The sequence below is a fragment of the Sapajus apella genome, unplaced genomic scaffold, assembly GCF_009761245.1.
Source record: "Sapajus apella isolate SASKATOON/1434 unplaced genomic scaffold, GSC_monkey_1.0 scaffold11, whole genome shotgun sequence".
NCBI lineage: Eukaryota > Metazoa > Chordata > Mammalia > Primates > Cebidae > Sapajus > Sapajus apella.
In genome coordinates this window covers 14265131-14292204 of record NW_022436951.1, presented here as the reverse complement: position 1 = coordinate 14292204, position 27074 = coordinate 14265131, and positions in this window count along the sequence as shown.

Below are 27074 nucleotides of genomic sequence, written 5' to 3'. Positions count from 1 at the left end.
ATGCCTATAATAGTACCCAAATTACCTCTTGAATACTTGGCTGGGTAGAAATTTCTTCCACCAGATACCCTAAAGCAGCTCTCGCAAGCTCGAAGTTCCACATATCTCTAGGGCAGGGGCAAAATGCTGCCATTCTCGTTGCTAAAACATAGCAAGAGTCACCTTTGCCCCAGCTCTCAACAGTTTCTCATTTCCATCTGACACCACCTCATCCAGTACTCCATTGTCCATATCGCTATCAGCATTTTGGGCAAAGCCATTCAACAAATCTCTACAAAGTACCAAACCTTCAACATTTTTCTGTCCTCTTCTGAGCCCTCCAAACTGTTCCAACCCCTGCCTGTTACCCAGTTCTAAAACTGCTTCCAAATTTTCAGGTATCTTTAGCAGCGTCCCACTCTATTCGTACCAATTTACTTCATTAGTCCTTTTCACACTGCTGATCTTAATCATACTGGAGACTGGGCAATTTACAAAAGAAATAAGTTTAAAGGACTTACAGTTTCACATGGTTGGGGAAGTCTGACAATCATGGTGGAATTACATGGACAACAGCAGGCCGAAAGAGAGCTTGTGCAGGGAAACCCCAACTAATAAAGCCATCACATCTCATGAGACTTATTCATTATCACAAGAACAACAGGGGAAAGACCTGCCCCCATGATTCCATTATCTCCCACTGGGTCCCTCCCACAATGTGCAGGAATTCAAGATCAGATTTGAGCAGAGGCACAGCCCAAGCATATCACTATTGTAATACAGAGAATGGTGTGAACGCAAGATCCACAAAGTCTCAAAATCATAACAAATGAAGGCTTTTCATGTATAAGCAGGGCTAACAGGAACTTTGTAGTTGGTGCACGTGAACAGATGGCATTATCAAGGATGTTTAACAGAATCTTCCACCCTTGCATTTACCCTGTTTCTCAGGATGAGCTGGAAAGGGTGGATGTTCTGCCACTTAGTTTTTGCTTAAGCTAAGGGGCAAACCAAAGTCTAGGCACATGTGGGGGGAAGTACGCGTGAGTAAATTTTGCTCAAGGCAAGTCAATAGATAAATAACTGTCAATTGTGAGTAGTCGGCCATGACCTACAGTCGGCCATGACCTATCTCTCCTCTGCTGGTCAATAATCGGTAGATGCCTTTTTCAAAATGAAAAGTATTAAGATACACAACAATTATTATTAATGGTAGATTCAACAGAAATATAAATTTAAAAAGGAGACAAAAAATTTGTTAAAAAAATGTTATCACAAAAGAGAAAAGAATAGGAAATAAAATTTTGAATAATTGTAGAAGATAAAAGCTTTTTATTTGATTTTAAATCCCTTAAGGGTAATATTTCTTCAGAATTTGAAAAGAGGTACAGGAAGTAAAGGAATATCAGCATAAAGCCATTAATTTTATATAATTTTAAATTACTTGGCACTGCAATTTACTAAAGAATTTTTTTTTCTGGAAATATTTCTATCTTAGAAGAATAAAATGAGCAATAATGCTTTCAGCTACTGACAGTTAAAACATTTTTTTCCCAAAAGAGTAATTTCAATTTATGAAGACTCCTCTTTTTGCTCATGGTTAATATAGCCAATATGTTTAATGTTCATTAGTATTTTTAATTTTTATTATACCCAAGATTTCTTTCAGATAAATCAATAATTTATTCTATTATGTTTTAGCTGATATGGCTTATATATTGGTTATTTGAATTCAATTATAATTAATATGTAAATATATATATATTCATATACATATACACATGCATAAGTACTTTAGAATGTTTAAGTCCTTAATATATATTATAAATGAGATAGGGGCAAAAACAAAAGCCTAAGCACTGCCATCTTATAGAGAAGCCACCTGGGCCCTGGGCTGAGGTGTTGTTCTCAGAACTGTTATTGCACTGCAATTCTCAGAAGTGTTAAGGGTAAAAATTTCCACTACTACACCTGTCCCCTTGCAACAAACCGCTAACTTGAGCTCCTGTACAGACAGCTTGCCTTGCACACCCCTGGGCCCCCCTAAACAAGAATGTAGTTTTGCAGCTTAAACGACTTGCTCCCCTTAAGCTCGGGGCCACGGGTTGAAAAGACATAAGTCCTCCGCGGCCACCAGCAGTAAAGACCCTGCAATCTGGTATACTTTTGTATTGGTGTTAATTTTGTACTCGCTCTGGTGCTACATCTGGAGGCCCCGCCAAATCTGCAGCTGTAAAAATCTCAGCCCTAGTAACTAAAACCCAAAACTTCAAAGCCCTATCCCACCTTATAAAATCAAATATACACCATGCAAAAAACTCTATTTCCAAACTTGCAAACCAAATAAACTCCCTAACTAAAATAATACTCCAAAATAAACAAGGGCTAAACTTACTATTTCTAAAACAAAGGAAGCTCTGTGCAACCCTTAATAAACAATGTTGTGTTTATGCTAATAAATCTAAACTTACCTAAAACAGCCTTGCCCTAGTTAAACAAAATCTAAAAACCAGAAAGCACCTCGAAAAAGCTTCTAAAAGTTAGTATCAAAAAACGTTCTCCTAGTCCCCCTAGCTTACCTCCCTACTCACCAGATTAACAAAACCCCTAACCCTACTCATATTAAAACTAATGTTCAGCCCTTGCCTTTTAAATGAGCTATTCAAACTAATCCAAACAAAAATAAATTCTATAAAATTAATAGTCCTAAAATCTCAATATAAGCCGTTAACCTAAACTAACCAACCAGTCTTAATCAAGAAATCAATAATTTTAATTCATGTACAAACAACAGGGGGAAATAAAATAGGGGCAAAAACAAAAGCCTAAACACCGCCATCTTATAAAAAAGCCACCTGACCCCTGGACAAAAGTGTCGTTCTCAAAACTGTTATTGCGCTACAATCCTCAAAAGTGTTAAGGGTAAAAATTTCCACTGCTACCCCCCTCCCCTGCCACAAACCGCTAACTTTAGCTTCTGTACAAACAGCTTGCCTTACACACCCCTGGGCCCCCCTAAACAAAAATATAGTTTTACAGCTTAAATGCCTTGCTCCCCCTAAGCTCAAGGCCGCAGGTTAAAAAAACATAAGTCCTCCGTGGCCGCCGGCAATAAAAACCCTACAATCTAACATACTTTTGTCTTAGTGTTAATTTTCTACTCTCTCCAGTGCTGTATAAAGAAGTGATATAACTAGTGGGAAAGCAAGAAACATGTGCTCAGTGACACTGTGACAAATACCTAACTCTATGGTAATAAGAAAAAATTAGTGTGTACAAGCACACACCTACTCGTGCAAAGAAACTAGTATTATTCTTTGTTAATATTTTTATACCTGACTTCTGAAATTAAGGCTAATTCGTATTTTTTGAAGATTATTCATTATATTTATTTTTATCATAAAAATAAGCAAATGTAATTCATTAATTTTGTGATCAAGCTATGAATCACAGCTAATTATATGGAATTCTGACTTTTAAAATTTTAGTCAGTTATATTAACACTAGGACATTTATGGTTAGAATATTCTAATAGACACAGATAGGTAGAGAGATAGATAATAAATATGAAAATACATATAGAGAGAGGTTTTTATGTCACACAAAAACAGTATTACAAATACTTTGTATTGCATCTTCAACATTAACTTTTTTCTTTCAATTAATATAATAACCTTATGAAGTAGGTATGATGTTTTGCATGTTACATATAAACAGATGTAGTGTGATATTCACATTCAAATATCTATGAAGTAGAAGTAGAATGTTGCCCAGAACTCTGACAACTGAAATTGGTGGTTTAACTCACTCGTTTATTTTGATTCTGTGCTGCTAAAAACAGTGATTATAAAAATTACCTATGGTACTTAAAATACATATTCGTGGACTAAATATCACAGTCTTTGAATCAAAGCTCCAAGAAGGTTCATAGAATATTATCTTAACATGAACCTTAGGTAATGTATAAGTCAGAGAAATAAAGTCAGCAAAGGGCTATCTATCTATACCTAGATGTAAAGGAGATATATATATATATATATATATGTGTGTGTGTGTGTGTGTGTGTGTGTGTGTGTGTGTGTGTGTGTGTGTGTATATATATATATAGAGAGAGAGAGAGAGAGAGATTTATTATGAAGAATTGGGTTATGTAATTATAAAGACAGAGAAGTCCCTTGACCTGCTCTCTGCAAGCTGCAGACTCAGAAAAGCCAGTGGTATAATTTAGTCCGAGTCTGAAGGCCTGAGAACCAGGGGAGTTAATGATGTGAATACCAGTGCGAGGGCAGGAGAATACCAATGTCCCAGCTCAAGCAGTGAGACAGAAATGGCAAATTCTCTCTTCCATTGCCTTTTGTTCTATGCAGGCCCTCAACTGCATGATGCCAATCCACATTAGGGAGGAAAATTTGCTTTTCTGAGTTCAACAATTAAAATTAAAAAGTCATCCAGAAATGCCATCACATACACAGCCAAAAATGATGTTTAGCCAAATATCTGCCCCCATCTCTGTGATCCATGCAAATTAACACTTAAAATTAGCCATCAGAGGCATTTTTTAAAATTCACAGTGAGTGAATTTGCAAATTCACAGCAATTTATATTTTTCTTTAATAATTGCATAGAGAATTAACTAAAGTAGAAATTTAACTCAACATTCACAATGATTTTTAAAAATTTTATACATTTAGAATAGATTTTGCACTAGACATTGTGCTAAACTAAGCTCTACTTAACTAATACTTATTTTCACACTCAGCCATATTTCAAGAGGTTGTATCTATTATTATGCTCTTTAATGGACCAAGTTAATTAATGAAAGACATGCAGCCAGTAAACAGAAGAGGCAGCATTTCAATGTAACAATGTCAAACAATCTGTGGCATCCAGATTTGATTGCAATCTCCATTTTATGTATAACACTTCTCTTGTCTATCTTCATTATAAAGATTTTTTTCTTTTTTTCTAAATTCAATATCAATTATTTCTATACACCTTAGTATATAATTCAGTGTGATATACTTAAAGAGCACTATATATTCACAACTTTAAAAAGTCAAGTTATCTTTATTTGTATAAAATTGAACAGAGCTCAGGAATCTCATGTTTTAATAACAAGCACATTTGATTATTTTAATTCTCATTTAGCACTACTATTCTAGGCTTCTCCAGTAAATTTTATTTACCTAAGGTTATCAATATTAGCAAATCTGCTATTCTAGATCTGTATCAATTGAGAGCTTGAGTATGTGTTATTTATTAAATAATTTCAAAATGACAAAAACTATCATAAATACCAGTAGTCATAGATTTCATCTTAGCAGTCTCAGATCTAAATCTATCACCCAGATTAATTTTAATACTCTAATTTCAAGAATATTTGTACAGGGAGAAAGAAAGCATTAAGTATCTATTTATCTCTATATGCATATATACATTTAAATATAAGCAAATATGAAGTACACAAATATACGTATATACATGCATACATACATGGAAGAATGAATGGACAGATATCTTATTATGTATTTGGTATCGTTTCCCCATAGACTCTTTTAGCCAATGAGAGCTACTAGAAAATTTATATTATTTTTCAGTCAGTGACTCTAACACAGTGTGTTCAAAATGCTCTCAGCAATTCCATGAGTTTAGAATGACTAATGATACATTTTGTTTACAATTTCTGAGTTTTCGTTATTTGTTTTTATTTTACCTAACAACTTTTTACTCGTGGCTGAGACAGGGTGGCAATTAATGATAAGATTACCAAAATGACATTATTGATTGCCACAATATAACACAGAAAACATGTTTTACTCAATGTTCCAAGCAAAGGAGTGTTCAAGACAAGAGAAGCCAAAGATCATTATGCACTTGGTGGAAGTCTTTTGATATTACAAACAGTTTTAAAAGCAACACTGAAACTTGGTTGAAGCAACGTTTTCTGAATGCGTGAATTGAAACTTTGAGATAATTAAACAAACGGAAGACCTTATCACTTACAATTGCTGATACTGCATCTCAAAGATAATTTATAATAACTTCCAGAATTCCTGTTTCACTTCCAAACTCAAAATGGTTATGCACGTGTGTTGTTTTTAATACATAAGATTTAAAAAATATCATTAGTAGTAAAATAAGCAAGACCGAAGTACACAAATGGACACAGACAAATAAATTTGTATTCATATATTTGCATATATTTATATCCATAGTCCTTTGTGATAGGTATTATTATGCCTGTTTTATACTTGAATAAGCTAAATTTTAAAAAGTGTGATTGATTTTGTCAGTCTAAATAGCTTTTCTGTGGCATTTCCACCTGATGATCAGTGTATAGAGGCTATGAGTTTTCTAACAGGTCAGCATTTCTCTAACCGTGTTTCATGTAATATAACATTTGTACAAGGTTAATAATTATTGAAAGAAAAGGCATTTCATGGTTAAATCAGTTTGAGAAATATTAGACTGACCAATGTTCGATGGATTTTGTTAATTTAATACTCCCCAGATCTATTCATACAATAATGCCAGTTGTCATTGTCCTATTTGTACATGGAAGACTAAAATGAAAAATAATAAACATAAACTCAGTCCTAAAATACTCCCTTACAAAATAATAATAATGAATTTAACTTAAAATGAACACTGCAAAAATATTAACATATTTTTAGGAATTCTTCAGAGGATATTTATGTACGTATGGATTAGCAGCTTACTTCAAGATGAAAGGAATCCAATTTATATTATTTTTAAAAAAACCTTGTTGTTAAGTACGTTTTTGTAATAAATTTACAACTTTACAATAGTTTAGATATACTGAAAAATTGCAAAAGTAATACAGTTTTTTCTTGAATCCCCCTTACTCAGCTTCCTCTATTATTAAAATCTAACATCACTATGTTTCATTTATTTCAATTAGGGAAGCAGTATTGATACATTGTTCTTAACTAAAATCCATACTCTTTAACATGTCTTCATTAAGCTTATCTGTATGTTGCTCTTTGAGCATATCTTTATGTTCTAGAACTACTAGATGCTCTAGGCTCATGTTGTATATTTTCTGCCCTGGTTTTACACTGGATTTTCAAATGATATTCATTTTCTTTTTCTAAAAGAGTTTGCATGGCTAAAAAAAAAGGAGAAAGAGAGAGAGAGAATTTGTATTCAGTTTGAATTTGATCCTGAGAGTATTCCTTGTCTTCTCCCTCTTTGCTAAAGCAGAATGTGAACCTAAGAGTCATCTAAAAACATTTATATTAATGGGAAGAGGTGTTGTGGTTTTTACCTAGTTCAGTCTACTGGTAAATGAAAAACATGTCTGTCAGGAACTCAGGAGGGAGATTTGGATTTATTCTGAGAACACTAAGCATGCTGGCAGCTTTACTTCTCCAGTCTCTACAGAGGTTTGCAGCACATCTGAATTTGAAGGAAAAAAAAAATCCCAGAATGTTAAGCTATATTTTCAAAATGTGATTCCTACAGATGTCAAAGTACTGTCTCTCTAATTTTACCTTCATTATGCAATGCCTTCAGGCGCAGGCTGTGTAAGTTTTCTATGAAGCACTTAATCTCTACTCAGACCCCTTAGGAAGATGTAATAGCAATCAGTAAATAACAGTGCAGAGGCTGTTGATTACTATTGAATAAACCAAAATGCTTTCCATACATTGCAAACTAAAAATGGATCACTCTCATCACTTATCTTTTTTAATGACATTTTAAAGTCTAAGGGCCTTATTAATCAATACTTTTATATAATGTTTTCCAAAGGTGTGCATGTACCTTGCTTAGAAAACAGAAGAGAGGCAGATATAATGAGAATATTTTGGGGAAATTAAATCAGTATTCATAAACATTAGGCACTTGATAAAGATTTTTTTAGAAAAACAAGGTTGCTAAAAAGAGAAGCAATAGAAAAACAAAAAGAGAACTAATTTAAAAAATTAAACAGTTTTTGATAGGTATTTTGACTTCTACCATATTTTGAAATGAAAATTCTGAAAAAGTCATTTGTTGAGACATTGTAAAAAATGCTTAAGGCCAAGCGTTTAAACTGCACCTTTATAACTCCAGAATGTATGCTTTGCTCACTGTACAGAAAACCCCCAACAACTGACAATTTGATAACATTTTACACAAAACAATATATAGTATTTAGCTGTTATTTTCAAAGGGGCATGATTAGATTTTAACATTTAGCTCAGACTACACGTGGCATCATTAAAATAATCATTTTATTTGTAGAAAAATTTAAAGGATAATTTAAATATGTTGGATGAAAATTGAGAGATGGATATTTACTCAAAATATTTTCTTTACAATGTTCATATTTTTCCACAGCTTTATGGAAGACTAATGGGCAAAAGTTAAATGGGACCTAATTAAATTGCACATTTTGGGAAGTCTTAAAAGTTGTACACACCTATGAAACCATCAACAATCAAGATGTTGAGAGTACCTCTTAGCCTTGTGTTAGTTTGCTAGGGCTAATGTCATAAACTTTCTAAGACTGGGTGGTTTAAATATCAGGAATTTATTTTCTCACAATTTTGAAGGATAGAAGTCCAGGGACAAAGTTTCAGCAGGGTTAGTTTCTTCTGAGGCTTTTCTCCTTGTCTTGCAGACAGCAGCCTTCTTCAGATTCTTCAATTATTCTTTCTTTGTAAATCTGTGTCCTAATGTATTAGTCAGGTTTCTCTAGAGAAACAGAACTAATAGAATATATACCAAAGGGGAGTTTATTAAGGAGTAGTAACTGACACGATCACAAGATCCCACAAACTTGGAGTCTGATTTCAAGGGCAGGAAGCATCCAGCATGGGAGAACAATGTAGCCTGGGAAGATAAGCCAGTCTAGCCTTTTCACGTTTTTCTTCCTGCTTTATACCTTGATATGCTTTCCTCCTTTTAAGACTAATGCTGGCAGCTGATTAGATGGTGCCCACCCAGATTAAGGGTGGGTCTGCCTTTGGCCCACTGACTCAAACGTTAATCTCCTGTGGCAACACCCTCACAGACACACTCAGGATCAATACTTTGCATTTCAATTCAATCAAGTTGACACTCAATATTAACCATCACACCTAATCTCATGTTTTTATAAGAATACTGTCATATTTTATTAGGATATAACCTTATAAAATAATTTTAGCTTCACTACCTCTATTTTTTTTTTTTCTTTCTATTTTTAAGGTGGAGTCTCACCCTGCTGCCCAGGCTGGAGTACAGTGGTGCAATCTCCACTCACTGTAACTTCCACCTCCTGGGTTTAAGCGATTCTCCTGCCTCAGCCTTCTGCGTAGCTGAGACTACAGGCACACGCTATCATGCCCAGCTAAGCTTTGTATTTTCAGTAGAGACAGGGTTTCTCCATGTTGGCCAGGGTGGTCTCAATCACCTCTGTAATCCCAGCACTTTGGGAGGCCAAGGTGGGTGGATCATCTTTTTAAAAACTATCTCTATACACAGACACATTTTTAGTCACTGGGGGTTAGAACTTCAACATGGAGGCTTAGTGCAGTGGTTCACACCTATGATCTCAGCACTTTGGGAGGCCAAGGCAGATGAACCACCTGCAGTCAGGAGTTCGAGGCCAGCCTGGCCGACATGGGGAAACCTTGTCTCTACTAAAAACACAAAAAAATTGTCAGACATATGATTTCAAGCATATGCCAGGCGTGAGTGCCTGTAATCCCAGCTACTCAGAAGGCTGAGGGTGTTGCAGGTTGCAATGAGTTGAGATCACACCATTGAACTTCATCCTGGGAAACAAGAGTGAGACTCTGTCTCAAAAAAAAAAAAAAAAGAAAAAGAACTTCAACATAGGAATTTGTAGGGATATAATTCAGCCCATAACAATGTTCAGTGAAATTTCTCTGGCTCTGTTTCCCAACCCACCCACTTCTCTTCACAGGTAAGTACGGAACCTGTTTTCTGAAACTATAGATGAGTTTTCAAGTTTATAAATTTGTTTATGAAATAATGCAATATACACTCTGTTGATTTCTTTTATGAAACATAATTATCTTGTGATTCATCCAAGTTGTTATTAATTTGTTTTGTTTTAAGTACTAGTTTGTTTATTAATTCAAATGTTGGCGGACATTTTGGGTTATTTACAGGTTTGAGTTATTAGAAATAAAGCTTCCATAATCTTTCACATACATTTTTATATGGACATATATTTTTTCTTTCTCTTGAGTAAACATCTAAGAGTAAACTGTTAAATCAAAAGGAAGGTATATGTTTAAGTTTTTAAGAAACAGTCAGATAGTTTTAAAAAATGGTTTACTATTTTACATTCCAGCCAATAGTATGTGAGAGTTTCAATTTCTCCACATCTTTACCAACACTTGATGTAGTCCTTTCAATTTTAGATATTCTAATTGATTTATAGAGGTATCATATTTCTCTCATGACCAATGATTTCAGACATATGCTCATTTGCATTACCTTTTCCGGTAAACTATATTTTCAAATACTTTGCCCATTTCTTTATTAGGTTATTTACCTACAACTGAGTTTAATTAGATTTTGATATATTCTAATTACCTGTCTCTTGGTAGATATGTCATTTGCAAATATTTTCCTTATTTTGTGGCTTATCTTTTTTTTTTTTTACTTTAAGTTCTGGGGTACATGTGCAGATCTTGCAGGATTGTTACATAGGTATACACAGGCCATGGTGGTTTGCTGCCTCCATCTCCCCATCACCTACAGCAGGCATTTCTCCCAATGTTATCCTTCCCCAACCTCCCCACGCCCCACTGTCCCTCCACTATAGCCCTCAACAGACACCAGTGTGTGATGCTCCCCTCCCTGTACCCGTGTGTCATGTGTTCTCATTGTTCAACACCCACCTATGAGTGAGAACGTGGCTTGTCCTTTTATTTACTTGATTTTTTTTCCAGAAAACAGAAGTTATAATTTTAAAAGTCCAATTTTTAAAAGTGTTCTTTATTGGACTGTGCTTCTCACACCATATCTAAAAAATATTTTCCAAGTCCAAGATTATAAAGATTTTCTGTATGTTTATTTTAGTTGTTTTATAGTTTTAGGTTTATATGCAGGTCTATTACCCATGTTGCTCAGAAATAAAAATTTCTGATATCAAGATATAGAAGTATTTCAAAAGAATGAGCTAGATCTGGACCATACAAACAATTCTTATTAGGACATTTTTTAAAGGAAAGCTGAGAAATTCTGTAATGTTTCTCATTTTGATGTCTCCCATGACACTAGATCTTATAGTCAACTGCCTGATGTAATTATAAATTGTTTATCCTTCAGGCTCCTCAAAGCCATCATATTTGAAAGACAATTAACCATGCTGTTCTTTCACTTCTCCTACAAACCTGTTTTTGCTGTAGTTCCAACATCTATTGATGTTGCTGTCATCTGTACTCCTATTCACATTAGATATGGGATTTATCCAATTTTCTTCTCTCATTTTCTCTTTTCATCTCTAACCCTTATGAAATGGCCAATTTGCTAAATGAAAAGTAGATTAACAATCATTTCATCTGATTGAAAAGTTTTATTTTTGAGTGTTTCATTTAAAACATAATTTCAAAGTAGTAAATACTTTTTGTTTCAAGAGATCTTTTTTGCTCATGTATGCTTTCCTCGTTTTAAGACTTATGCTTACTTTATACTTTTGCTGATTATCTCCAATTTCAAAATAATCTTACAAAGATATTTGACGATATCCCAACAGTCTTCCAGCTGTCTTTGCTACTAATAAAAAAACATATGTGGGGGAAAGGCAATATGGCCAACTAGACACAGCCAGCTGTGAAACAGTTCCCACGAAGGGACCAAGGCAACTGGGGTGCACCTAACAGTTCTTCAGAGGGAAGGCATCAAGAATGGATGGAGGAAAGGCACAGAAGCTGAGATAAAGGGGGTGAAAGCTGGGAGTTGTACATGGGGCTACCAAACACCAGAACTTGTTTCCCTCCCCAGGAGAATGGGTGAGTTGAACTGAAGGAGAAATTTTCTCTTGCCACAGGCCTCTGGAACCTCGGGAGGAGGAGACCCCTCAACTACCTCAGAAACTCAAGTTGGCCAGGAGAGCTACTTAGAGAAGTGCAAGGGGCAATAATCCAGCTGATGTACACCCCAGAGGGTTTGGTCTGTAGCACAGCACAGCCAGAGGCAGCCATCCTCTTAGGCTCAACTTGTTCCCATATGAGACTTCAGCCCTAAAGAATCTGAGGGTCCTGTACTCTGCAGGGCAGTCTTGCCCATAAGATGGCACTGGTCCAACCTGAGCACTCTTGGTCTGCTGGCCTTTCTTGGGCTCCCAGCTTGGCCATGCTTGCTTGCAGGGCAGTCTCAAGCTCCATCTAGGCCTAATCTATAGCATCTGAGCACCTGTCTTGGTGAAACATGCCTAAGGGTAAAAAGCTCCAACGAGGTGGCCCCTGCAGACATGCACCCACCCACAAGCTCCCTCCTCAAACTGAAGCTTCCCCTGGGCCCACAGCAACCTCCCACATATGTTTGCTGGCATGTGTCTGCACTGGCAGGTTTTGCATTCCTTGCCCTGCCAGCATGCAGGAGTGCAGTCCACTCCACCTCACCCCACCATCCACAAGTGTAGACAGAACTTTGGTGGACACAGAGCAAACCAGTGCCTTGCCCTTCAGTAACACTGGTCAGGAACAGTGAATCCTCACCCTGCCCAAAGTGACTACCCCTGCTGTGAGGCACAGAAAAGGTACCCATACCTGTATCCACCAGTGCCCTGCCCTTAAGCCAATACCCCTCTCTAACACAACTGTGCACAGTCACCAGCAGGGATGCCCTGCTCCCACCAGCCATATGGCCTCCACCACTGTGGTGACAGTCCACAGGGAGGCAGGCACCCTGGCACCCACCAGCACTCCACCACAGCTGCTGCTACAAGGGCAAATTCTACTGTCATGGCACTATGAAATGCTTTGGTTGAGACCACCCATTGAAGTAAAGGGATTGTGTTCTAGAAGAACCCTGCCCCCACCCAGTGCAGTGAATTCCTAATACTGGGGAGCCAGAGAACAAATTCAGGTCCTAGTACAAGTCCCCCAGAGTTAGAGCATGCAGTCCAGGAGTTGGGATCTGAGTGTTTGCCCCCTAAAATCTTCCAGAAAAGGCATTCAGCAGAATCCACCTTATACCACAATTAAACCCTCAAGGCAATCTAATGGGATAAAAGAATAAAGGAAAGCATCCAAAGGTCAACAACTTCAAAGACTGAAGGTAGATAAGCCCATAAAGATGAAAAAGAATCAGTGCAAAAATTCTGACAACTCAAAAATCCAGAGTGACTTCTTTCCTCCAAACAACATCTCTCGAGAAGGGCTCAGAAACAGGCTGAAATGACTGAAATAACAGAAATAGAATTAAGAATATGGCAAGAATAAAGACTGAACCACAGGAGTACATTAAAATTCACTTCAACAAAGTTAAATATCATAATAAACAATGCAGGAGCTGACAGACAAAATAGCCCACATAGAAAATAATGTAACCAAACTGATAGAGCTGAAAGGCACACTACAAAGATTTGATAATTCAGTTATAAGTTTTAAAAGCAGAGTAAACCAAATGAAGAAAAGAAGCACAGAGCTGAATTCTGACTTTCTGAAATAAGATAGTAAGACAAGAATAGAGAAACAATAATGAATTAACAAAGCCTCCAAGACATATGGGATTATATAAAGAGATTGAATATATGACTCACTGGTGTCCCTGAAAGGCATAAGGAGAATGGAAACAACTTGGAAAATATATTTCAGGATATCATCCATGAAAACTTCCCCAACCTAGCTAGAAAAGCCAACATTTAAATTCAAGAAATGCAGAGAACCCCAGTAAAATACGTCATGAGAAGATTGTCCCCAAAACACATAATCATCAGATTCTCCAAGGTTAAAATGAAAGAAAAAATGTTGAAGTCATCTAGATAAAAAGGTTAGGTCACCTACAAAGGGAAGCCCATGAGACTAACAGGAAGCCTCTCAGCAGAAATTCTATAAGGCAGAAGACGTTGGAGACCAATATTCAACATTCCTAAAGAAAAGAAATTCCAAACCAGAATTTCATATCCAGCCGAACTAAGATTTATAAGCAAAAGCTTTAAAAGCAAAAGCAAATAAGACTCTTTTCAAACAAGCAAATACTGAGGGAATTCATTACCACTACACCTGCCTTACAAGATTTCCTAAAGGAAGCCCTAAATATGGAAAGGGAAGACTGCTACCACTCACTACAAAGCACTCTGAAATACAAACCAGTGACACTATAAAGCAACTGCATAAACAAGTCTGCCAAATAGTCAACTAACATTGTGATGGCAGGATAAATGCCACACATATCAATAATTACCTTGAATGTAGGTGTCCTAAATGCCCCAATTAAAAGACACAGAGTGGTAAGCTAGGTAAAGCAACAAGATCCATTGGTGTGCTGTCTTCAAGAGACCCATCTCACATGCAATGACATCAATAGGCTTGAAATAAAGGGATGAAGAAAAATCTACCAAGCAAATGGAAAATAGAAAAAAGCAGGGGCTGCGATTATAATTTTATACAAAACAGACTTTAAACCAACATAGATCAAAAAAGAAAAATAAAAGTAGTCCACAATGGTAAAGGATTCAAATTAATAAGAAGACCTAACACTCATAAATATATATGCACCCAACACAGGAGCACCCAGATTTACAAAGCAAATTCTTAATGACCTTCAAAGAACTTTAGACTCTCATACAATAATATTGAGGGACTCTGACACCCCACTGACATTATGAGATTATCCAACCAGAAAATTAACAAAGTTATTTGGGATCTGAACTCAATATGAGATCTAAGGGATCTGATAGACATCACAGAACTTTCCACCCAAAAGCAACAGAATGTACATTCCTCTCACTGCTGCATGACATATACTCTATAATTAATTACATTATCAGACACAAGACACTTCACAGCAAGTGCAAAACAACTGAAATCATAACAACCTGTCTCTTGGACCACAGTACAACCAAATTAGAAATCAAGACTAAGAAATTATCTTAAAACCATACAGTAACCTGTTCCTGAATGACTTTTGGGTAAATAATGAAATTAAGGCAGAAATCAAGAAGTTCTTTGAAACTAATGATAATGCATACAAGATTCTCTGAAACATAGCTAAGGCAGTGTTAACAGAGAAATTTATAGCAGCAAATGCCCTCATCAAACAGCTAGAAAGATATCAATTTAAGAACCAAACATCACAACTACAGGAACTAGGGAACCAAAAGAAAACCAACCCTAAAGCGAGCAGAAGACAAAAAATAACCAAATGAGAGATGAACTGAAAGAGATTGAGACCCCCCAAAAAATTCACAAGATTAACACCATCAGGAGTTGTTTATTTTGTAAAAAATTTAAAAGATATATATACTGCTAGCAAAACTAATAAGAAAGAAATTCGAGAAGATCCAAATGAGTACAATTAGAAATGACAAAGGGGATATAACCACCAACCCCAAAGAAATGCAAATAATCATCAGAGAATATTATGAACACCCCTATTCATACAAGCTGGTAAGACTGGAAGATATGAGTAAATTCTTGCAAACATACACCCTCCCAAGACTGAACGTGGAGAAAATTAAATCTCTAAACAGACTGATAACAACCTCTGAAATTGAATCAGTAATAAATAGCCTACCAATCAAACAAAAGTCTGTCCAATACTGATTCACAGTGGAATTATAGTAAATGTACAAAGAAGTGGTGGTAGCATTCCTCAAAAAATGAGGAGGAGGGACTCATCCCTAAGTCACTCTATGAAGCCAGCATCATCCTGATACCAAAACCTGGCAGAGTCACAACAAAGTAAGTAAACTTCAGGCCAATATTCTTGGTGAACATCAATGCAAAAATCCTTAACAAAATACTTGCAAATGAAATCCAGCACCACATCAAAAAGTTTATCCACCATGATCAAGAAGTCGTTTTCTCTGGGACACAAGGTTGGTTAAACACACACAAATCAATAAATGTGATTCATCAGGGAAAAAGAACTGAGGACAGAAACCACATAATTATATCAATAGACAGGAAAAGTCTTTTGATAGAATTCAACACTCTTTCATATTAAAAACTCTCAACAGACTAGATATTGAAGAAACATACCTTAAAATAATAAGAGCTATCTATGACAAACCCACAGCCAACATCATACTGAATGTACAAAAGCTGAAAGTATTCCCCTTGAAAACTGGTACAAGACAAAGTTGCCCTCTCTCACCATTCCTATTCAACATAGTATTGGAAGCCCTGGCCAGGGCAATCAAGCAAGAGAAACAAATGAAGGGCATCTGCATAGGTAGGGAGAAAGTCAAGTTATCGCTTTTTGCAGACAAATGATCCTATATCTAGAAAACCCCATAATCTCTGCCCAAAAGCTCCTTAAGCAGATATACAACTTCAGCAAAGTCTCAGGATACATAATGTGCAAAAATTACTAACATTCCTATACACCAACAATAGTCAAGCCCAGAGCCAAATCAGGAATGCAATCCCATTCTCAATTGTCACACACAAAAAATAAAATCCTAGGAATAGAGCAAGCCAGGAAAATGAAAGATCTCCACAAGGAGAACTATAAAACACTGCTCAATGTGATTAAAGATGATACCAACAAATGGGAAAAACAGTTCACGCTTATGAATAGAATCAATATCATTATAATGTCTATACTGCCCAAAGCAATTTATAGATTCAATACTATTCCTATTTACCTACCAACGATATTATTCACAGAGCTAGAAAAAAAAAAAACTATTTTAAAATTCACATAGAACAACAACAACAAAAATTCTGAATGGCCAAGGCTATCCCAAGTGAAAGAACAAAGCTGGAGGTGTCACGCTATCTGACTTTAATCTGTAGTACAAAGTGACATTAACCAAAACAGCCTGGTATTGGTACAAAAACAGATACATGGACCATTGGAATAGAATAGAGAATCCAGAAATAAGGCTACACAACTATAGCTGTCTGATCTTGGACAAACCTGACAAAAACAAGCAATGTAAGAAGGATTCCCTATTCAATCATGGTGCTAGGATAACTGGCTAGCCACATGCAGAAGATTGAAAGTGGATTCCTTTCTCATACTATGTACAAAAATTAACTCAAGATGGATTAAAGACGTAAATTTAAAGTTAAAAACTATGCAAACTTAGAAAGACAACCGAGACAGTACTCTTTTGGACATAGAAATGAGCAAAGATTTCATGATGAAGACAACAGACGCAATTGCAACAGAATCAAATATTGACAAATGGGATCTAAATAAACTAAGGAACTTCTTCACAATAAAAGAAATTATTAACAGAGTGAACAGAAAACTTACAGAATGGGAATACATTTTTGCAAAGTATGTATCTTAAAATGACCTGATAACCAGCATCTCTAAGGAACTTAAACAAATTTACAATAAATAAAACAACCCCGTCAGGAATGTAGGCAAAGGACATGAACAGACATTTCTCAAAAGAAGACATACATGTGGCCAACAATCATATGAAAAAAAAAAAGAAAACCTCAGTGTCACTGATCATTTGGGAAATGCAAATCAAAACCACAATAAGACACCATCACACACCAATCAGAATGGCTATTACTAAAAAGTAAAAAAAAAAAAAAAAAAATAGATGCTAGAAATGTTGTGGAGAAAAAAGAACATTTATGTGCTGTTGGGGAAGTGTAAACTAATTCAACCATTGTTGAAGACAGTGTGTCAATTCCTTAAAGACCTAAAAACAGAAATACCTTTTGACCCAACAATCCCATTAATGGGTATACACCCAGATGACCGTAACTCATTCTATCATAAAGACCCATGAACATGAATGTTCATTGCAGCACTATTCACAATAGCAAAGAAAAGGAATCAACCTAAATGTCTGTCAATAATAGACTAGACAAAGAAAATGTGGTACATATACACCATGGAATACTAAGCAGCCATAAAAAACCAGATCATATTATTTTCAGGAACATCGATGGAGCTGGAGGTCGTTATCCTTAGCAAACTAATACAAGAACAGTAAGCAATATACCAGCTGTTCCATTTGTAAATGGATGCTAAATGCTGAGAACACAAGGATTCATAGAGTGGAAAAACACACACTGGGACATTTCATAAGGTAGAGGTTGGGAGGAGGAAGAGGATTAGGAAAAATAACTAATGGTTACTAGGTTTAATGCCTAGATGATGAAATAATCTGTATAATAAACTACTATGACACAAGTTTGCCTATAATAACAAACCTGCACATACATTCTGAACTTTAAAAAAAAGTTAAATCTAAAACAAAATATGTAATCTTGCTCTTATGATCTCATGAGTTTTATTTTAAATACTGAAAAATTTTTTTTAAATATAAAATAAATGTTTGGCTCTCATTAATTCACATATTGTTGTTTCTGTGGTCTGATGCTGGAGTTTTTGTGAATCAAGTATTCAATGTGATGCGAATTACATTCTAAGCATTTTTTTCCTGCCTCTTTTTACCTTTGTTTTATGCTCGATGGCCTCCAAAGTAGTCTTTTTGTTATTACCTCCCCATTGAGCATGTCCATTGAATGTTTTATTTCTGTCTTATATATTTTTAATACTCTTAAATGTATCTAAAAATACTAACTGGCTTCTTAGTCTAGATATTATTTCCTCTGGATAATTTTTTTTCTTCGTTCATTTCTGTTCTTCTTCATAATAATGTGGTACACAGTGTTTGCTTTAACCAAAACAATATTTGATTTGTTTGATTTTCATTAGTCGCACACATTTGAACATAAAATATTGAACCAATATTTGGTTCAAAAAATCAGCTAAGTCATTGTCACATCTTTTTAAGATTACTGAATAATTTCCAGTGGCAACAGATACATAGGTATATAACATTTGAAATAGTTAATAATTATGATGATTCACATCTCATATATGATATTTTAATAAAGATATTTTAATTGAGGTGTGTTAAAAATCAAATTAAAATGTGCAATTCCAGCTTGTGTGTTAACTTTACAATTTTATGTCATTTTGATATTTCACCACAAGTGGAAGAACTACTACTTTTAACTTGTATCCTCAAGGAGGAAGGAGCGGCAAAGTTTGATTTCCTGAGGCAAGTGTGTTTAAACTCACTTATGATTGAATTTCTTATTAATTTTTCTGACACATACTTAAAATTGTAAGGAGAGTTTATTCTTTCCTTATTGAAATTTGAATAATCAATGTTTCTCTACGGCTTTTGTTTCTGGCATGTGCTAAGCCAATCGTTAAAACCACCACTGGAAAAGAATCAATAAAAATGCTTGGAGAGAATTCTTCTGTATTATAGATATCTTTGCTTCTTCTAATTTAATGATATTTTATTATATAGCTGACATATCATTCAATTATATAATACTAATACCTATATATGAGTAAGTATGTGTGTGTATGTGTTTGTGTACTTACTTTTATTTATTGCAAAAATACATATATGACACTATTGGGATAATGTTGAGTTTAGGGCAAGACTTTCTAAACACTATAGTTGTGGAAGAATAGCTTATTTTTAAAAACCCATTTTGATGACCCAATTATTTTTAAAATTAAAAAAATAAAACTGAGAAACACAACTACACCTCTATAAAAAGACCACATTGTCTCAGCCCAAAATCTCCTTAAGGTGATAAGTAACTTCAGCAAAGTCTCAGGATACAATATCCAGAATCTACAAAGAGCTAACACAAATTTACAAGAAAAACAAACAAACAAACAAACAAACAAACCCCATCAAACAGTGGGTGTTGGTTCACCCACAAAAGGAAGCCCATCTGACTCACAGCAGATCTCTTAGCAGAAATCCTACAAGCCAGAAGAAAGTGGAGGCCAATATTCAACATGTGTAAAGAAAAGAATGTTCAGCCTAGAATTTCATGTCCAACCAAACTAAGCTTCAAAGGTGAAGGAGAAATAAAATCCTTCACAGACAAGCTATTGCTGAGAGATTTGCCACCACCAGGCCTGCCTTACAAGAGCTCCTGAAAGCCATTTTTTTAGAAATAGAAATGTAAATGGATTATCTAAGATAAGTATTATATAATTTGCTGAGTCCGATGGCCAAAGGAAATATATTATTTATCTATTGCTTCATTATTCTAAAACTTATTGGTTTAAACAATGCACATTGATTTCATAGTTTCTGAATGTTGACAGCAGTCAGATCCTTTTTGGTTGATTGGTCTGGGGCCTCAGTTCACACTCTGTTGACTGGAGCCTGCACTCCATTCCTCATAACATGGATGTTTCATACATGGCAGCTCCCAAGAAAGCAATATAAACAGTCTGATAGCAAGGCAGAAGTCACAGTGTTTTGTAACATAATCACATAAATGATGTTCCACCACCTTTGCTAGATTCTACTGGTTAGAAGCAATGGAAGAATGGGTCAGAATTTATAAATTAAAGGACTTGGTCATTTTTCCATATTTTGACACAAGACACCTTTTATTGGCTTATTTTGTATTCAGTACATGTTTATATAGGAAAATTAGATTCACTTAAGTGAAAATTATGTGTTAAAAAAATAAACATATAACTGACTCAGACGTTTGAAGGATGTAACTTTCCTCTCAATCATATACTTTAGTAAACTGTTAACTTCAACTACTGAAAACATTAAAACTTGTGAAATTATTGCCCTCACAGTGCATAATAATTTCTATCTAGCTTCCAGTTTCAAAGTGACTTCTATCCTTATCCACCATTCCCCACAGTCATAAAATTGGAAAGTGATCTGAGCCTTGAAGTTAAATAAGCTCAATTCAAAGCATGACATCTGTATTATGCCATATAATAAAATGGCCACAAGGTCATATCTTTGCTATCAATTCTGTTAGTTTTAGCTTTCAAAGTCTATTTAAAAGCTTTACAATTTTTAGATTGATCTATTTAAAACATATTTGAAAAATCTGGGTATTTTTTATAAAACAGAGAAGAGATTTTGCTAATAAGGTGGATGTATTCTGGGAAGGGTAAAGAAATGAAAAACATTTAAAACATTTGGTGAAGTTTATAAAAAAATAGCAATCTTTTTAAAGAAATAAATCTGATTAATATAGTAAGGAGTTAATGATTATAAATGCTTTTCTTATAGAAAATCAAGGAATATGTTGTGTAACCTGATTAAGTAAAAATATTAGCAAAATATAGTTAGTAAAAAATAGTAAAAATATAGTTGAGCATTGTAATTTTTATTTGAAACTTTTCTAAAGAGATATAATTTTAATTCAATGTATTTTTTAAAAGAATAATAGAAAAACCAATTTTATGAAGCATAAATGTTAAGGATTAAGTACATTAAAATATTTGGTCTATTATCTAACTTTAAAGACATTTCATTTTATTGTGACTTTATGAGACTAGCTTAGCATAATATTATATTAGAATTTATAGATTAATATATATTTTTTCTTTTAAAAATATGTGTTATTCATAACTCATTCTCTGAGGTCAATATCACCCTAATACCAAAGAAGACCTGACAGAAAAGAAAAACTACAAACTAATATCTCTCATGAACATAGATGCAAAAATCTTCAACAAAATATTAGCTAATTGAATCCAAAAACGTTTACAAACAATTATACACCATGACCTAATGTGATTTTTTTTTGAAAGTATATGAGGCTGGTTCAATATTTAAAAACACTTAAATCAATAGGCTAATGGAGAAAAACATGATAATAGAGATATATTCAGAATAATCATTTGTTAAAATCCAATGCCCATTTATGACAAAAGCTCTTAGCAAACTAAGCATAGAGAGGGACTGCCTCAACCTGATAAAGAGCATATACAAACTTATAGCATACATAATAAGAAATTCGATGCTTTCTTAGTAAGATCAAGAATAAGGCAAGGATGTTGGCTATCACTAGAAGTCCTAGCTGACACAATAAGACAAGGAAAATAAATAAAAGTTTGCCTGACGGTTAATATTAGATTCTAACTTGACCAGATAGCTAGTAAAGCATTATTTCTGAGTATGTTGGTGAGGGCATTACCAAAAGAGGTCAACATTTGATGAATGTACTGAATAAGGAAGAGCCACCATCACCTAACTTGGGCAGGCACTATTCAATCAGCTGAGGGCACAGGTAGAATAGAACAAAACGTCAAGGAAAGGTGAATCATCTCTCTCTTTTCTCAAGCTAGGACATCCTACTTCTCTTTTCCTTGAACATCGAAACTTCAAGTTCTCCATCCTTTGTGCTCCAGTGGTATACCAGCAGCCTCCAAGTTTCTCTGGCCTGTGGCTTCAGAATGAGAGTTACACCATCAGCTTCCTGGGTTCTGAGGCCTTCGGGCTTGGACTGAACTACATAACCAGCTTACTTGGTTGTCTAGATTGCATACAGCTTATCATGGGACTTCTCAGAATCTGTATTTTGTGATTCAATTATCCTTATAAATCCCATCCTATACATCTCTATCTTGTTTGTTCTATACTGTGTGTAAAATGGGAAAAAAATTAAATTGTGTATGTTTGCAAATTATGACTGCTTATGTAGAGAATTTAAAAAAAATCTGAAATTAATAAATTATTTTAGCAAGGCTGAAGTATATAAGGTTAATACACAAAGTTAATTTTCTTATACATTAACAATTAAAAATTGGAATTTGAAATTAAGGACACAATACCATTTATAGTAACACAAAAATGAAATAATTTTATATAAATCTAATAAAATGTGTGCAATATCTATATTAGGAAAACTGTAAAACTCTAATGAAAGAAGTATATATGTATACTCTCTGTGTATGTGTGTGTTTTATATATATATATAAATATACATATAAATTATACATATAAAATATACATATAAATATACATATAAATACATATAAATATATAAATATACATATAAATACATATATATATATATATATAACACATATACATACATATAGAGATATTCCACATTTATGAAGACTCAATATTGTCGTGTCAGGGTTTCCCAATTTGACATATAGATTCAATATAACCTTAAAATCCCAGGAGGTTATTTTGTGCATATCAAAAAATGTATTTTAAAGGTCATATGGATAATAAAAGACCCAGAATAGTCAACCCAATAGTGAAAAAGGAAACAAAGCTAGAGGATAAACTACCTGACATCAAGACACTACAGTTACAATAATCAAGGCAGTGTGGTACTGGCAAAAGAACCGCAAACAGATCGATGAAACAGAACAGAACAGAAACAGATGCACAAAAATTTAGTTAACTGATCTCGGACAAAGAAACAAATCCAATTTAATAAGAAAAGGGCAGTCTTTCTAACAATCAGTACTGAAGCAATTGGGCATTCACACGCAAAATATAAATCTAAATACATTTCTTACATCTTTCCCAAAAATTACCTCAACATAGACCATAGACCTAAATGTAAAATACAAAAATATAAAACACCTGAAAGAAGCATAGGAGAAATCTAGGCAACAATTGGTTTGGCAATTCAAAGTGACCAAAAATATCAAAGGTTATATGTTCACACTTTGATAAAATTATATGGGATGACACTGGGGCTTGGATTATATTCAGAAATTATTTGTATATAATAATCAGTGTGATTTCATAATTCTGAAATGAGGCATAGAAAACAATATGAATGAATGATAAAAATCAGGGGCTTTTTAGCCATTATCTTAGTTATTTGTGAAAAGATGCAGGTGACAAAACCAAATGTAATGCTGCTACCAATAATTTCATTAAGAAAATTCATTAATGTCTTAATTTCATTAAGAAAATTCATAGTATTCCTATATTGATACTATATTGCGTTTATGAATAATTATAGTGTTTTAAGTTTTGAACTAAAATTCTTTGATGAAATAATCTTTCATATAAAGTTACTAATTTATCTGAAAATTTTTAAAAAATCATTATCATTATCATCATACTAATTATCATCTTCCTTCTCATCGTAGCTAATATTTGCCAAATTTTCCTATGCTCTATGCCTACTATGAATTACTTTACATGTATCTATCTATCTATCTCTCTATCTATCATCTATCTGTATCTCTAGATAAATATAGATTTATCTGTATTTTATTAAAGATAAACATAGATTTACCCATAGAGAGAGATAGAAATATAGAGAGAATACTTACAATAATTATAATACTTATATATTGATAAGAAATGCAGTACAAATCACAAATCTCAACCTATTCTTAAACTGCAGATATGTTAAAACCAAACCTTCCATACTTTGTTCTTATGAGTATATTTTGTTTTCCTTTGAAGTAATTGAATTATGATGATGACATGTTGTCTCAAAATGAATAAGTAATAAGGGGTATGAAGTTCCAGTTTCCAATGTAAGAATATCAGGGGAGCTAACAATGAGAAAGTTTATACTAGGAATAAGTTAGTGGCAGTCCATTCATATGGTTTATACACATTGCTAGATTAAATGGCTAATGGGATTTAAATGATCTTGACCTGCTAAATATCTTTAAAATTTCTCATTCCACGATCACTTTTGCAGCTCCAGAATCACTCTGTTGGCTCATATCTATGATTCCATTTAACTTAAACCAAATACGTTTGATATATTTGAGTCAGCATTTAGACTTGCCTCCTTGCACAGCTGAGTGGCCACAGTTCCCTGAGGCAAAGCGACAGACAGAATTTAATAGAAAATAAATTTGAAAATGTGTATCATTGGCTAACACCTATAATCCCAGCACTTTGGGAGGTCAAGGAAGGTGGATCACCTCAGGTCAGGAATTCGAGACCAGCATGGCCAAGATGGAGAAACCCTATCTCTACTAAAAATACAAGAACTTAGCCAGATGTGGTGGTGGGCACCAGTAATCCCAGCTACTTGGGAGGCTGAGCCAGGAGACTCACTTGAATCCGGGAGGCAGAGCAAGACTCTGACTCAAAAAAACAAAGACAACAACAACAAAAAACCGTGTATCAGAGGCTTGAGCTATTGCCTGAAAAATATTCAGAACGGGAGAAGTACAAAGCCCTGGTGCTTGGAATGAAGAGCAGAAGAAAAGAATGCAACAAGAGATCCTGTGTATAAATTTTAATGGTTTAAATAATTGCATTCATGACTTACTGAATAAAAATGTAAGATACTTTTATAGTCATCTAAATGTATTACCAATGAAAATAGCCAGTTTTTAGGAAACAGTAACTCAGACTTTTAATGTCTCCTCTTACAAAGGTCAAATATTGCCAGGTATCATTTTCTCCTTCATGTGCCTTCTTAAATAATAGATTTCTGAATATTTTTGCACGTTTTGCTGTGTATAATGCTACTGCACCTATAATTGCACTATTATAATATAGAACAATTCAATTAAAATGTTTGTTCAACCTAGACTTTTGATTTATGAGCCTCAATTGGTCTCCTGCTTTATTTACTGAGCAATATATGACATGAACCAAATCTCTCTTAATCCTTAGAGAGACTGAAATAAATCATAAACGTCCTGCAGAAGCTCTGTCAGTGAACCTAATGAAAAACTGATGTAGAACATTTGAATTGATTCATTCTCTTTCCTAAATTTATTCTTTTTTATTAAAGAATTTACCTTTTTGGGGGAAGGGGCTTTTAGGCATGTGGCCAAGATAAGCTGCTGTACCTGGCTTTTCACAAAAACATCCTAAGGGTGACTTTGTAGCTTTGAGTAAGTAAGAAACAGTTAATCATCCTGAAACAAATTATTTATTACTTGTGATTTAAGTAATCGATTTAAATTGATAACTGTCCCTGGAAAGTAAATCACTTGTTAATTGTTATTTTAAAAGTAGTAGATCTTTGGGTACAATGTCTCAGGCCTATAATCCCATCACTCTGGGAGGCCAAGGCAGGTGGGTCACCTAAGGTCAGGAGTTTGTGACCAGCCTGGCTGACATATTGAAACCCCATCTCTACTAAAAAACATAAAAAATTTGCTGAGCGTGGTGGTGGGTGCCTGTCTTCCCATTTACTAGTGAGGCTCAGGCAGGAGAATTGCTTGAACGAAGGAAGCAGAGGTTACAGTCAGCCAAGATCACGCCACTGCACTCCAGCCTGGGCAACAGAGCGAGACTCCATCTCTAAATAAATAAATAAATAACAAACAAACAAATAAGAGTAGTAGGTCTTTGGTCCCAATAGTAGTATGCCTAAACAGGCAGTGTCCCCTTCCAATCCTTCAAAGTTTGTACTCAAACTTTTAGCTCCTGACTTTGTCTCCTATGCACCCAGAAAGGGACAGGTTATCTTCTTAAACAGCTTCTTAACCTAGGACAACTGAGTCAATCAGCTGATCCAGACACAAGTAAAGGAATTTCTCTTTTCTTTACTTTTCTGTTTTTCTTTTCTTTCTTTTTTCTTTTCTTTTCTAATAGTTTGTTGTTGGCCAGGCTCAGTGGCTCACACCTGTAACCCTAGCACTTTGGGAAGCCAAGGGGGGCAGATCATTTGAGGTCAGGAGTTCGAGGCTAGCCTGCTAACATGGTAAAATCCTGTCTCTAGAAAAAATACAACGATTAGCCAAGCTGCTTGGTGGGTACCTGTAATCCCAGCTACTCGGGAGGCTGAGGCAAGAGAATTGCTTGAACTGCACAGTCAGAGGTTGCAGTGAGCCCACATAATGCCACTGCACTTCAGCCTGGGCAATAGAGTGAGACACTGTCTCAAAACAAACAAAAACAAACAAACACAAAATTTGTTATTTTTTTATTTCAGCTCGTAAGCATTTTGAAAATAATAAAATGTAAACAAGAAAATAAAGCGATGCATAACCTGATTCCCAGAGATACATGCTAACATTTCAGGGTATATCCTTCGGTTTTCCTTCTTTGCGTGTGTAAATAGATACTACTTCCAAATTGAAAATATGTACAATGTATATTTTTCTACTCTGATTTTTATTTTATTTTTTAACTTTTAGGTTCAGGTATACATATGCATGTTTGTTATACAGGTAAATTATGTGTCACAGGGGTTTGGTATACAAACTATTTCTCACCCAAATAATAAGTA